The sequence below is a fragment of the Gadus morhua genome, chromosome 15 (assembly GCF_902167405.1).
Source record: "Gadus morhua chromosome 15, gadMor3.0, whole genome shotgun sequence".
In the NCBI taxonomy this organism is placed as follows: Eukaryota; Metazoa; Chordata; class Actinopteri; order Gadiformes; family Gadidae; genus Gadus; species Gadus morhua.
Window position 1 is genome coordinate 19,377,326 of NC_044062.1, and position 14,277 is coordinate 19,391,602.

The window sequence follows — 14,277 nt, forward strand, 5'->3', positions numbered from 1 at the left end:
GGGCGAAAGCTTTCACGCGTAACCCCTTCAGAGACTGTAGGCTGAAGTTATGAAGATAGCATCTAGCTGAATGACTGATCCAATAAAAAATGGGGGGAATTGTTTGGATTTCAGCACACACTTAGAAAAATGGAAAAATGCACCATAGATCCCAAAGGTCAAATTTGTGTTTGATTTTCAGAGTTACACTCCGCTCAGTCTTCATGATCAATGCAGATTTATGCAGGACATTGCTATATAGATGTAAATATCAACTATATAAACAATCCTAAGGCTGGTGTCCTGGTTGGATAAAGCATGTGATATGTGTCAATAGACCCGCTTTACTGAGGCGACATTGTAGGGTAAAAAGAGGTGTCGCTCATTATCCTGATTCTAGTGATAAGAATTATAATATAAAATACAATAAACCTCCAATATATAATGATAGAAAACAATAAATAACTAATAATACATTCCTTCAACATGAACAGTTTATCATTTAGCCTGTTGGAATTATGCATCTTCTCATCTCACGAACCAAATCAGAAAACACTCTTAAAACGATCAATATATTTACCAATTTTGAAATCTTTATTTATTGGTTTTCATGTTTTATAATTGGAATTCTCCTTATTATATTCCTGTTCTCTAACCATATATGTAATGCCTATTCAAAAGGGATTATGTTGTAAATATAATCCAATATCTCTATTTTAAGTATTCAAAACTGAAACAGTCACCGACAGCGATCGATTTAAGGCCTTCCATCTCAAACCCACGCTCTGCGAAGTTAAGCGTGCTGAGAAAGGCTAGATTTCTCCTCCACCTGCTTTGGTTCTGCTCTGTATTGTTTATAATCTCAATGGGTTGAGATATCTGACAAAGCCCATGGAGGATTATATAGCGCTCCCTACTGTCAAATGGTATGACGTTGGTATTCTGCATCTGACATCTGTACGTCATCATGCTTTAAATCCTACAGCAGGGACCAACACAAAAGAGTGGAAAAACGCTGCCAAACTCAATTGTATCACCATTTCATGCATTAATTGGTTACATCTATGACATGAGTGATTCCTGACGGAACTAATGTCCCTATCAAAGCTATCCTGTCTTAAAGAAGATGTCAAGAGCTGTGGACCTTTTTTGGGAGCCCATTATATTCTGGTAGAATTTATTTGAGTTTTGATTCGTCAAACGTGACATGCTATCAGGGTTTGATAGGTCACTCTCCCAGTTAAGTTCATCTCTGCAAAATTTGACCGTGCTGACGTGTTTGTGTGGGGCAACCCAGAAGTTAACGTTTGCTTTGTTTCCGCCGAAAAATCAATCCCAATGGTTTGTTTACACATCAATTTTGTTTAACAAGTTAATCATGACAAATGAATGCCGGTTTAAAGGTTTCTGAAGCGTGAATGCAATCAATAAAACAAAACGCTGACAAAAAAAAGATTTTTCTATTAAAAGGATCAACAAAGGCGACATAGACCTCCAGAGACTGATGCAAATTCACCTTTAATGGGAGCACAGAATTACTTGGGATTAAGTTAGAGACGACTCCTTAAGGTCTACTCAAATATTAAATTAAGAGACCTTGTCCTCCAGGAAATTGTGCTATTGAAGTGGGTGTACATTAAAACAAGGACTGGCAACTGGATTGAGTTACAGCAAGAGTCGGAGCTGCTTTACTGTAGCTTATATACCAGTGCTTCCCCTATATGCACCTACCGCCGCTGCTGAAATATGACCGCCGCTGCTGAATTATTTTTTTTTCGACAAGTGGAGAGGAGAGCTTCAGCTTATCTCTTTAAACTTTCTCTCAGCCCCCCCCGACTCGGACTGACTTCCCGCATCGCTGCACACACCTGAGTAAAGCATGTAAACGGAGAGGAGAGCTCCGTCTTCTCTTTAGAAACAAATGTAATTTTGCGCTACAGACACTTCATATCCAGGTCACTTCAGGTTGTGAGTAAAGCCTATAAATGGAGAGGAACTTCATTAAAGTTGGAAATTAATTGGCAGATTCGGAGTTTGAGGTTCAATAGATCTTGGGAGTAAGCTAGAGACGTCTCTTTTAAGTGAAACATGTTGCGACACAATTGAGTGTAGTAGCCTAACCCATAGAAACAGCTACAACATTGTTTTCATCCAAACAAGACGTCTTTAGCGAACGGTGAATCGCATTGGCTTCTATGGGGTCAGAAGAGTCTCATTAATAATGAATGCACAGAGAAGGATTCACAAATGTATTTTGTGATTCATGTATAAATTACTCTCTTCTCACAAATACATTTCAATGCACACACAAATGGATATCGGTATGTATAAATGTAAAATAAATCCATAAACAAAAATAAGTTCCACACACAAATGTGCCTTCTTTTAAATAAATGTAATATAAATCCATAAATATATTAATTAAAAAGATATTTGCAATTTTCATCAAAAATGTATTTGGATGTTGTAACATTCATATACAAACCGTTAAACTTGAATTAACAAGACGCTTTTCATTTGTGAACTTGTTTGCATTTGTGTGTGAACTTGACTGTATTTATATGTGGATTTTTGAGACTCTCCTGATATCGCTAGATTCACAAATGCAATTTATTCAACAAGGAACTCTCTGTAGCCAATCAGATGCCTCCCTCGTTTTCAGCCAATCACATGACTGCAGTTCCGACCTCTGAGTCCAGCCTCCGAGCCTCCCGGTTCCCTCGGTCAAATGTCTATGGGAAATATCATGGGTTTTTTGAATGATCGTACATAACAATCTCTAGGTGGCGAAGAAGTAAAAGCTGCGTCACGTTTTGAGTTACACACTTTTTCCATCTTGATTCGACTGGGTTTTAGGATTGTCGGTGCCGCTAAGTAGTAAACGGCACCGCCCATGTAAAAACCTGCAGTCGCTACAGTCATGGGATTGGCTGAAAACGAGGGAGGCATCTGATTGGCTACAGAGAGTTCCTTGTTGAAAAACATGCATTTGTGAATCCAGTCACGTCAGGAGGGTCTCAAAAAAATACAGACCAGTTCACAGACAAATGCAAAGAAGTTCACAAATGAAAAGCGTCTTGTAAATTCAAGTTTAACAGTTTGTATATGAATGAAACAACATCCAAATACATCTTTGATGACAATTGCAAATATTTTTTTAACAAATATATTTATGGATTTACATTACATTTATTTAAAACAAGGCACATTTGTGTGTGGATCAGAAATGTGTTTGTGAAACTTATTTTTGTTTATGGATTTATTATACATACCGATATCCATTAGAATAGAATAGAATATAATTTATTGTTGTCATTGCACATGTTACAGAGCAACGAAATTCCCAGTTACATTACGTCCAAGAAACATAAAAGACAGTGTGGGGAGACAGGACGGAGAGACTAGTGTGTGCATTGAAATGTATTGGTGAGAAGAGAGTTTGTGAATCCTTCTCAGTGCATTCATTAATAGTGAGACTGTTCTGACCTCATATCTATGAACTGTCGGCTTTCAGCCCGAGCTTAGGGACCGTCTGCAAAGTGCAAAACTGAAAACGACCACAATGGTAAAATTTCAATAGCGTTGCCATTATTGACTATAGGGCCAGGATCTGTTTGCAAGGCCCGCTGGACAACAGGTGGCTGGAGGGGGCTCCTGTGTGCCTTGTGCTGGCTGAAAACAAACTTAGCCTTGCACAGGTCGGCTGGGAAGCAGTACCAGGGGAGACCGTGTCGGGACGTGGGAACGGGGCATAAGCGTTGCTCCCCGAGAAGGGGGGGAAGAGTCCCCACTAGGTTCACTTTTACATGATCGAACCAGCACTCCGGCACCTCAAACAAGGGCATTTGCGCCTTGAAGTGTCGATGGACATTCCCCCTCTGGCACGCCACACTGGCATCTACCCAGTCCAAGACCTCCTTACGAAGCCCATGCCACACAGACTTTACTGACCCCAAGCACTGCGAGAGCTGAGAAAGTGAGAGAGTGTGAGGGGACATGGAGCAAAATTGAAACCCGTTGTCTCCAACTTCCACAAAAGGAAGGCTAACTGGATTGGGTTACAGCGAAAACCGGAGCTGTAGCTTATATACAGAAACAAAGCAATCAAATCAAAACACACAGCACGGCTTCCACTCTACCACGGCATTGCTAAGGTCTTAAAGGCAACGTTTTCCCGGACCTGACGGCTTTGGTGAATTATGTCTTAAGCCTCTGTGTGCTTGCTCACCACACAATTAGTATTGATATGTAGGGCATTTAGCTGACGCTTTTGTCCAAGGTGAACTAGCGCTCTACCTCCTGAGCTACTTTGATAGAAAGGACATGTAATAGGCATGTATTAGGTAGTGTTAATTTCGTCATACGAGATTAGACAAAATATGTTCGTCAACGACCCTTTTTCCCATTACTAAGACGAGACGATGACGAGACTTCACCAATGTTCTAGAAACACTCACTAAAACGGTGTTATTGTGTCTGCGTTTCCATCTAAAAGGTGTTGCGAATCTTTAGAAAGTTCGCAAAAAAATAATTTGAATTAGGTGCGTTTCCATCAAGTGGTTGGAGCGGGTAACTACCCTAGTTCTGCCTGGAGGTGGTGATGTAGGCAAAAGATGTATGCCGATACGTGGCTGTAATAAATGAAATCACCGTTTACTGATTCGATACTTCAAAGTTTGCATAAAATCAGGGGGATGGAAACGCACCTATTGACGTATAAAAACAAGACTAAAATGTTTTGCAGGAAATAAAAAATAAAAAAAGTTTTACGTTCAGTGTCGAATACTGAGAAGTTGCATAACTCGTGTACACCCGGATAAGTATCCCATGTGCCACGCACATGCCAGGCACATTTCAGTGCTGTATATAGAGCAGTATGCGCGCAGCCACAGTTCAGTCGTATTATTAAACCATTTCTTATTCAAGTTCATCATTTGTAAATGTCTATTAAATCAACAAACCTGACACTTTTAGCAAAGTTGCATTGAAGATTGATTCATTCAATCCAATACATTCAAGATGTTTGTTTTTCCAGGTTATTATGACATTTAATCAATATTTTAGCTGCGCGGAACATAATTCAACTGGAATGATAAAAGAATAAAAAAAATTGACAAAAACTTGACTAAAATACCTTCAGTTCACGTTTGACTAAAACTAGAATAAAATGTTTAGTCTTTTAATAGTCTAAATCACATGACTGCAGTTCCGACCTCTGAGTCCAGCCTCCGAGCCTCCCGGTTCCCTCGGTCAAATGTCTATGGGAAATATCATGGGTTTTTTGAATGATCGTACATAACAATCTCTAGGTGGCGAAGAAGTAAAAGCTGCGTCACGTTTTGAGTTACACACTTTTTCCATCTTGATTCGACTGGGTTTTAGGATTGTCGGTGCCGCTAAGTAGTAAACGGCACCGCCCATGTAAAAACCTGCAGTCGCTACAGTCATGGGATTGGCTGAAAACGAGGGAGGCATCTGATTGGCTACAGAGAGTTCCTTGTTGAAAAACATGCATTTGTGAATCCAGTCACGTCAGGAGGGTCTCAAAAAAATACAGACCAGTTCACAGACAAATGCAAAGAAGTTCACAAATGAAAAGCGTCTTGTAAATTCAAGTTTAACAGTTTGTATATGAATGAAACAACATCCAAATACATCTTTGATGACAATTGCAAATATTTTTTTAACAAATATATTTATGGATTTACATTACATTTATTTAAAACAAGGCACATTTGTGTGTGGATCAGAAATGTGTTTGTGAAACTTATTTTTGTTTATGGATTTATTATACATACCGATATCCATTAGAATAGAATAGAATATAATTTATTGTTGTCATTGCACATGTTACAGAGCAACGAAATTCCCAGTTACATTACGTCCAAGAAACATAAAAGACAGTGTGGGGAGACAGGACGGAGAGACTAGTGTGTGCATTGAAATGTATTGGTGAGAAGAGAGTTTGTGAATCCTTCTCAGTGCATTCATTAATAGTGAGACTGTTCTGACCTCATATCTATGAACTGTCGGCTTTCAGCCCGAGCTTAGGGACCGTCTGCAAAGTGCAAAACTGAAAACGACCACAATGGTAAAATTTCAATAGCGTTGCCATTATTGACTATAGGGCCAGGATCTGTTTGCAAGGCCCGCTGGACAACAGGTGGCTGGAGGGGGCTCCTGTGTGCCTTGTGCTGGCTGAAAACAAACTTAGCCTTGCACAGGTCGGCTGGGAAGCAGTACCAGGGGAGACCGTGTCGGGACGTGGGAACGGGGCATAAGCGTTGCTCCCCGAGAAGGGGGGGAAGAGTCCCCACTAGGTTCACTTTTACATGATCGAACCAGCACTCCGGCACCTCAAACAAGGGCATTTGCGCCTTGAAGTGTCGATGGACATTCCCCCTCTGGCACGCCACACTGGCATCTACCCAGTCCAAGACCTCCTTACGAAGCCCATGCCACACAGACTTTACTGACCCCAAGCACTGCGAGAGCTGAGAAAGTGAGAGAGTGTGAGGGGACATGGAGCAAAATTGAAACCCGTTGTCTCCAACTTCCACAAAAGGAAGGCTAACTGGATTGGGTTACAGCGAAAACCGGAGCTGTAGCTTATATACAGAAACAAAGCAATCAAATCAAAACACACAGCACGGCTTCCACTCTACCACGGCATTGCTAAGGTCTTAAAGGCAACGTTTTCCCGGACCTGACGGCTTTGGTGAATTATGTCTTAAGCCTCTGTGTGCTTGCTCACCACACAATTAGTATTGATATGTAGGGCATTTAGCTGACGCTTTTGTCCAAGGTGAACTAGCGCTCTACCTCCTGAGCTACTTTGATAGAAAGGACATGTAATAGGCATGTATTAGGTAGTGTTAATTTCGTCATACGAGATTAGACAAAATATGTTCGTCAACGACCCTTTTTCCCATTACTAAGACGAGACGATGACGAGACTTCACCAATGTTCTAGAAACACTCACTAAAACGGTGTTATTGTGTCTGCGTTTCCATCTAAAAGGTGTTGCGAATCTTTAGAAAGTTCGCAAAAAAATAATTTGAATTAGGTGCGTTTCCATCAAGTGGTTGGAGCGGGTAACTACCCTAGTTCTGCCTGGAGGTGGTGATGTAGGCAAAAGATGTATGCCGATACGTGGCTGTAATAAATGAAATCACCGTTTACTGATTCGATACTTCAAAGTTTGCATAAAATCAGGGGGATGGAAACGCACCTATTGACGTATAAAAACAAGACTAAAATGTTTTGCAGGAAATAAAAAATAAAAAAAGTTTTACGTTCAGTGTCGAATACTGAGAAGTTGCATAACTCGTGTACACCCGGATAAGTATCCCATGTGCCACGCACATGCCAGGCACATTTCAGTGCTGTATATAGAGCAGTATGCGCGCAGCCACAGTTCAGTCGTATTATTAAACCATTTCTTATTCAAGTTCATCATTTGTAAATGTCTATTAAATCAACAAACCTGACACTTTTAGCAAAGTTGCATTGAAGATTGATTCATTCAATCCAATACATTCAAGATGTTTGTTTTTCCAGGTTATTATGACATTTAATCAATATTTTAGCTGCGCGGAACATAATTCAACTGGAATGATAAAAGAATAAAAAAAATTGACAAAAACTTGACTAAAATACCTTCAGTTCACGTTTGACTAAAACTAGAATAAAATGTTTAGTCTTTTAATAGTCTAAATCATGACAAACAAAAAATTATATGATATCTAAATATGACTAAGACTAAGACTAAATTGAAAAATGGGCGACAAAATTAACAATTAGGGAGGAAAGGACCCACAAAGCCATTATAAAAAATATTTCTGTGCATTTCGCTCGTAATTTCTTTTCTCACATGCGTGTTGGACCAGTGGGGTGCAGGTCTGGAAGGGAAATCTCAGAAGCTGTCGCGGGTCAGAGCCGCACAGGGATTTGAACCCGGGTCTCCGGATTGAAAGGTGACGATCAACTCATGTACCACCCTCAGAAGTGAATAAAAAGACCAAAATGCAGATTAATAATATTCAGGGTTCTCTTTACTGTGTCTCAAAAAACAGGCGAGCAAACAGAAGTCTTTGTGGCAAAAAATCCAAAACTTAGAGCAAGGAACACAGTCCTTATAAACAGGCCAGCCAAAAATCATCCAAAAACTCCTTGAAAGGTAAAATGTAACAAAAGTCTTCAACACGTATGCTCACATGCTCTTTAAATACCCTGACTAATTACAATCAAACAGGTGTAATCACTCAATCACATGAGCAGAACAAATCAGGTGATCAACAAAAGCTGTACAAAGGTACAAATGAGGACATCTAGTGGCAGAAGGCAGTAACTGCAGCTTGAAAGTTCTTAGGGCCTGACAGGACCCCTCCCTTTAGGATCGTCTCCTGACGATCCCTGGTCGATCATGATGTGACTGGTGAAAGTCTCTCCATGTTCCGAGCCGCTATCCATGAACGCTCCTCCAGACCATAGCCTTCCCAGTCAACCCTGGAGACCGCCCCGGACCCGCCGGAAATCCAGCAGTCGGTTGACAGTAAATGTAGTCTGCCCATCAATGACCTGTGGAGGAGGTGGGGGTTTGGGTCTAGGAAGAAGTGGTGAGGTAACCACTGGACGAAGACGGGAGACAGGGAACGTTGGGTTGACCCGCATAGAATGAGGCAGATGCAGTGTGTAGGCAACTGGGTTGACTCGCCTCACCACCTTGAAGGGACCAACAAAGTGGGGTGCCAGCTTCCGATTTTCCACCTTCAACGGATGGTCCTTGGAGGCTAGCCACACCCTCTGTCCTAGCCGGAAAGGTTGGCCCGGTCTCCTACGAAGGTTGGCCTGCTGCTGGTAACCCTGGGAAGCCCGGAGTAGGGTGAGGGGACACCCGCATCATCTTCCTGCTCACGAAACAGAGGGGATTTATAACCAAACTGACATTCAAAGGGTGACATCCCTATGGCCGCAGATTTCAAGGTATTGTGTGCATATTCTGCCCACGGAAGTTGGGAGCTCCAGGAGGACGGGTTAGCTGACACCAAACACCTTAGAGTGGCTTCCAGGTCCTGATTCAGTCTCTCCGTTAGGCCATTAGACTCCGGATGATATCCTGATGAGAGACTGACGGTTGCGCCGATGAGCTTGCAGAAGGCCCGCCAGAATCCAGAGGCGAACTGGGGCCCTCGATCGGACACGACATCCTGGGGAAGACCAATCAATCGAAACACATGGTCGCATACACGTCTGGCAGTTTCAGGAGCTGAGGGAAGCTTGGGTAACGGTAAGAAACGGCAAGCTTTGGAAAACCGGTCAATAATGACAAGAATAACATCGTTACCTTGTGATGGGATCAGGCCGGTGATGAAATCCAGGAATATATGCGACCATGCTCTCCGGGGAATGGGCAAGGGATGGAGTAGGCCCCTGGGGTCTTTGTCGAAGATCCTTTCCCTGGGCAAATTTGGGACAGGCCGCCACAAAGGTCCCTACATCCTTCTTCATGCCTGGCCAGCAGAAGCGCCACTGTAGAAACTCCAAGGTCCTGGACAATCCTGGATGGGCAGTTAGTTATGTGCTATGGCTCCACTGGAGGACCTGTCCTCTGACTCTCTTTGGAACGAACAGCTGCCCTGCTGGAGTTGCACGAGAGCCAGGATCTGTTTGCAAGGCCCGCTGGACAACAGCTGTGATCTCCCAGCGGACTGGGGCTACTACCCGGGAACTCGGGAGGATAGGCTCAGGAAACCCCTCTGGGTCAGCGGAATGGAATTGCCGTGAGAGCGCATCAGGTTTATTGTTCTTAGTCCCAAGAAAGAGTGAAGTCAAAGCGGTTAAACTAGAGGGCCCACCGGGCCTGACGTGGATTCAGACGCTTGGCTTGTTGGATGTATTCCAAGTTCTTGTGGTCTGTCCACACAAGAAAAGAATGTGAAGCGCCTTCCAACCAATGTCTCCGCTCCCGGTTCCCGACATCATAAGTTCTCTCTGTGGTAGTCAGTTTCCGGGAGAAGAAGGCACAAGGATGCAGTCTCCCATCCGCAGCCTTCTGGGACAGTACAGCCCCCACCCCTACATCTGAGGCGTCTACCTCAACAACGAATGGGTGGACAGAATCAGGCTGGCAAAGGATGGGTGCAGTAGTGAAACGTTGCTTCAGGATCTTGAAGGCTCTCTCAGCCTCAGGCGACCAGGAGAAGGGAGTATTGCTCTTCCGAGTTAATGCAGTGAAGGGAGCAGTGATGGAGCTGAATCCTCGGATGAACTTCCTATAGAAGTTTGCGAACCCTAAGAAGCTTTGAGTTTCTTTGATAGACCTAGGGACAGGCCAGTCCCAGACAGCCTGTACCTTCTTTGGATCCATCTGAAACCTCCCCTCTGAAATGATGAAGCCTAGGAAAGACACCTCTCCTACGTGGAACTCACACTTCTCAGGTTTGACGAAGAGGTGCTTCTTAAGCAGATGGCTCAGGACAAGATGGACTTGCTGGACATGTTGATGGAGATCCTTAGAGAAGATCAGGATGTCGTCCAGATAAACAAAGACAAATGAGTTCAACATGTTCCGTAAGGCGTCGTTGATCAGAGCTTGGAACACCGGCGGAGCATTGGTGAGTCCAAAAGGCATGACCCGGTATTCGTTGTCCCTCATTCTTCGGTCACGTTCCGCCTGGGTTAATCTTGTTCCACCAAGCTGCATTGGTTCCGGAGCACCTTCAGAGAGCTGAGGAGCCTGGCTGGCGCTGAGAAGAGGTTCTGGGAGGAACCTTCTTGGTGCTCGAGATCGCTCCCGGAGACGGCTGTCCAGGCGGATGACTTGGGAGATCTGTGACTCCAAATCTTCAGCCTACTCCCATGATGCAAGCTCATCCTTAATACGGTCTGCCAGGCCATGGTAGAAGGTTGCCTACAGGGCCTGCTCTTCCCAGCCACTCTTAGCTGCAAGGGTCCAAAACTGGATTGTGTAGTCAGCTGCAAACTGGTTGCCCTGTCGAAGATTTAGAAGTTTCTTGGCTGCCATGCAATCAGTGACTGTAGGGGCGAAGACCTTCATCATCTCCCTTGTAACGGCCCCGAGAGAGCCACAGGCGGGACTGTCAGCCTCGTAGAGTGCCGTAGCCTAGGCACGGGCCTTCCCCTTCAGCAACGTCATGGCGTAAGCTACCTTGGAGTAGTGTTGGCTCGTTCGTTTGCAAACCGGTTCGAATGACCGAGTCTTTAGGACGAACGAACTGAACCGGTTCGTCTCCCTCGTTCGTTCGGTCGTCTCGTTCACCATTCGATTCACTGGAAACTCGACTGAACGAACAAACGAGTTTCCGGTAGCACTAACTCCCCTGAGTCTGACTGACTCAGCTGAGAACCGTGCAATGGCGTGCATTCCATGATGCGATTCACCGTTACTGGAAACTAGGCTGAATCGCGAACGACTCCTCCACGTTCAGTCAAGTTTCCGGGCAGCCGGCCCGGCAGCGCGCGGTTCAGTCGACTTCAGGTTGATGTGAAAGTGGAAGAACCAGAGACGTCGCAGAACCCGACAAAGTCGTTTGTGATTCATAATATCGTCTGGAGGCGCACACAATATGTTATATGATATAGATATCTATGTATTACATGATATTATTTAGATAAGTGTTGTACACTTCCTTGATATTTGGATAACCGTTCTGCTGTTGGTGTGATGGCGCATAACACGTCGGACTCTCGTCTCTGGTATTTCTACAACGAGACTCGTATTGGGGGTTATCTCAGCCAAGGTTGAAAATGAATTGGGGGGAAGGAACTTTGGCTTTGACTCCCTCAAGAACATGAACCACGACAAGGAGGAGAAAGGGATCTTTGCCGGGCAGCGCTTATGCACCTCTGCCTCCGGCGGTGGTCCCTCAGCGGGGCTCAAGCGGGAGACATTCGCCGCCAACAATCCCTTTCTCCTCCATGTCGTGGTTCATGTTCTTGAGGGAGTCAAAGCCAAAGTTCCTTCCCCCCAATTCATTCTCAACCTTGGCTGAGATAACCCCCAATACGAGTCTCGTTGTAGAAATACCAGAGACGAGAGTCCGACGTGTTATGCGCCATCACACCAACAGCAGAACGGTTATCCAAATAACAAGGAAGTGTACAACACTTGCGTTACAGTCCTGGAGCTCTATATCTAAATAATATCATATAATACATAGATATCTATATCATATAACATATTGTGTGCGCCTCCAGACGATATTATGAATCACAAACGACTTTGTCGGGTTCTGCAACGTCTCTGGTTCTTCCACTTTCACATCAACCTGAAGTCGACTGAACCGCGCGCTGCCGGCTGCCGGCTGCCAACTGCTTGCTGCCGGCTGCCGGCTGCCGGCTGCCCGCTGCCGGCTGCCCGCTGCCGGCTGCCCGCTGCCGGGCGATGGTGTCTCGCGGCAACCGGCGGCATGTCGCAGTTCATGTACTTCAGCGAGTCAAACCAAAGTTCCTTTCCCCCAATTCCTTCTCAACCATGGCTCAGATAACCCCCACGACAGTCTCGTTGTGGAAATACAAGACACGTCAAAGAACCGACAAGAAACACTTGCGTTACAGTGTGTGTATTCACATTGATGTGGACGTTGAAGAACCAGGAACGTCGGAGAACCCAACGCGGTCGTTTGAGATTCATAATATCGGCTCACACAGCTTTTGGCCGTGATAATATATATTATATGATATAGATATCTGTGTAGGCTATATGAAAATATTTAGATATAGAGCTCCAGGACTCCCGTGTGTTCTAGAATACTTACAGATTCACCGGAAACTCGACTGAACGTGGAGGAGTCGTTCACGAATCGTATGTTCGTTCAGAATGGTTTCCGGTAGCGGTAAATCGCATCATGGAATGGACCCCATTGCACGGTTCTCAGCTGAGTCAGTCAGACTCAGGGGAGTTAGCGCTACCGGAAACTCGACTGAATGAAGGAACGAAGGAACGATTCGCGAACGACTCCTCGTGGCGAACTGAATCACGCGAACTGGGTCACGGAAACGAATCATTGAATCCACCACTACCTTGGAGTAGTCTGTGGGGTAAGCAGCCGGTTGTAGATCAAAGGTAAGTCGGCATTGGGTCAGAAAGCCCCGTCATTCTTCAGGATCTCCACTATACCTTTCTGGAGTAGGCAGCCGTGGCTCATGGTGGGGTGCTGTAGGAGCTGGGCAGACCGGGGGAGCAGGAGCCGGTGAGGGAGCTGGAGCAAGGGGTTGGAGGGCTTGACGGATATCTCTCAGCATTGCTCCATGATGATCCATCTCCGCATGCTGATGAACTAAAGTCTGTTCGTGTCGCTGCATAGTAGCCTCCTGGCTATGAACTGCAGCTACCAGTTGGTGAATGGTGGTTTCCAGGTCAGGGAGAGGAACTTGCTCTGCTTGATCCATTTATTTTTGGCTGAGTTCTTCTGTCACGGGTCAGGGCCGCACAGGGATTTGAAGCCGGGTCTCCGGAGTGAAAGGTGGCGATCAATCCCATGTAACACCCTCAGAAGTGAATAAAAGGACCAAAATGCAGAGGAATCAGATTCAGGGTTCTCTTTACTGAGTCTCAAAAAACAGGCAAGCAAACAGAAGTCTTTGTGGCAAAAAATCCAAAACTTAGAGCAATGAACACAGTCCTTATAAACAGGCCAGCCAAAAATATGCAAAGTCCAAATCTCCTTGAAAGGTAAAAGGTAACAAAAGTCTTCAACACGTAGGAAAAACAGGGGTACACTCGGCACGGGTGGTGCAACGGAGAACTCCGCAAAGTCACGAGCACACACATGCTCCTTAAATGCCCTGACTAATTACAATCAAACAGGTGTAATCACTCAATCACATGAGCAGAACAAATCAGGTGATCAACAAAAGACATTCAAAGGTACAAATGAGGACATCTAGTGGCAAAAGGCAGTAACTGCAGCTTGAAAGTTCATAGGGCCTGACAGAAGCGGATTTTGGGTGAGACGTGGCTTCATGAGTAATTTCCTGGGTGGCTAGAGACCCTTTTTGACCAGTCTGTAGGGGGCGCTGTATCCGCTAACCCACGTATGGTTAATTTGGTGTCACATTGACTAACAGTCGTTGAGGTTTGGGATCACTTTGGGTTCAGATGGACCTAGAAATCGGATTATACTGTGCTTTTGCTGGCTAATCGGGTTCTAACTTAATATGGTTCTGCTACTTTTATGTACCAGGGCACATGGTCAATGTGTGTGTGATCCTCACTATTGCCAAGCTACTCCCTGTGCCCTGGTTCATAAAAAAAGCAGACATATAGCTCCATT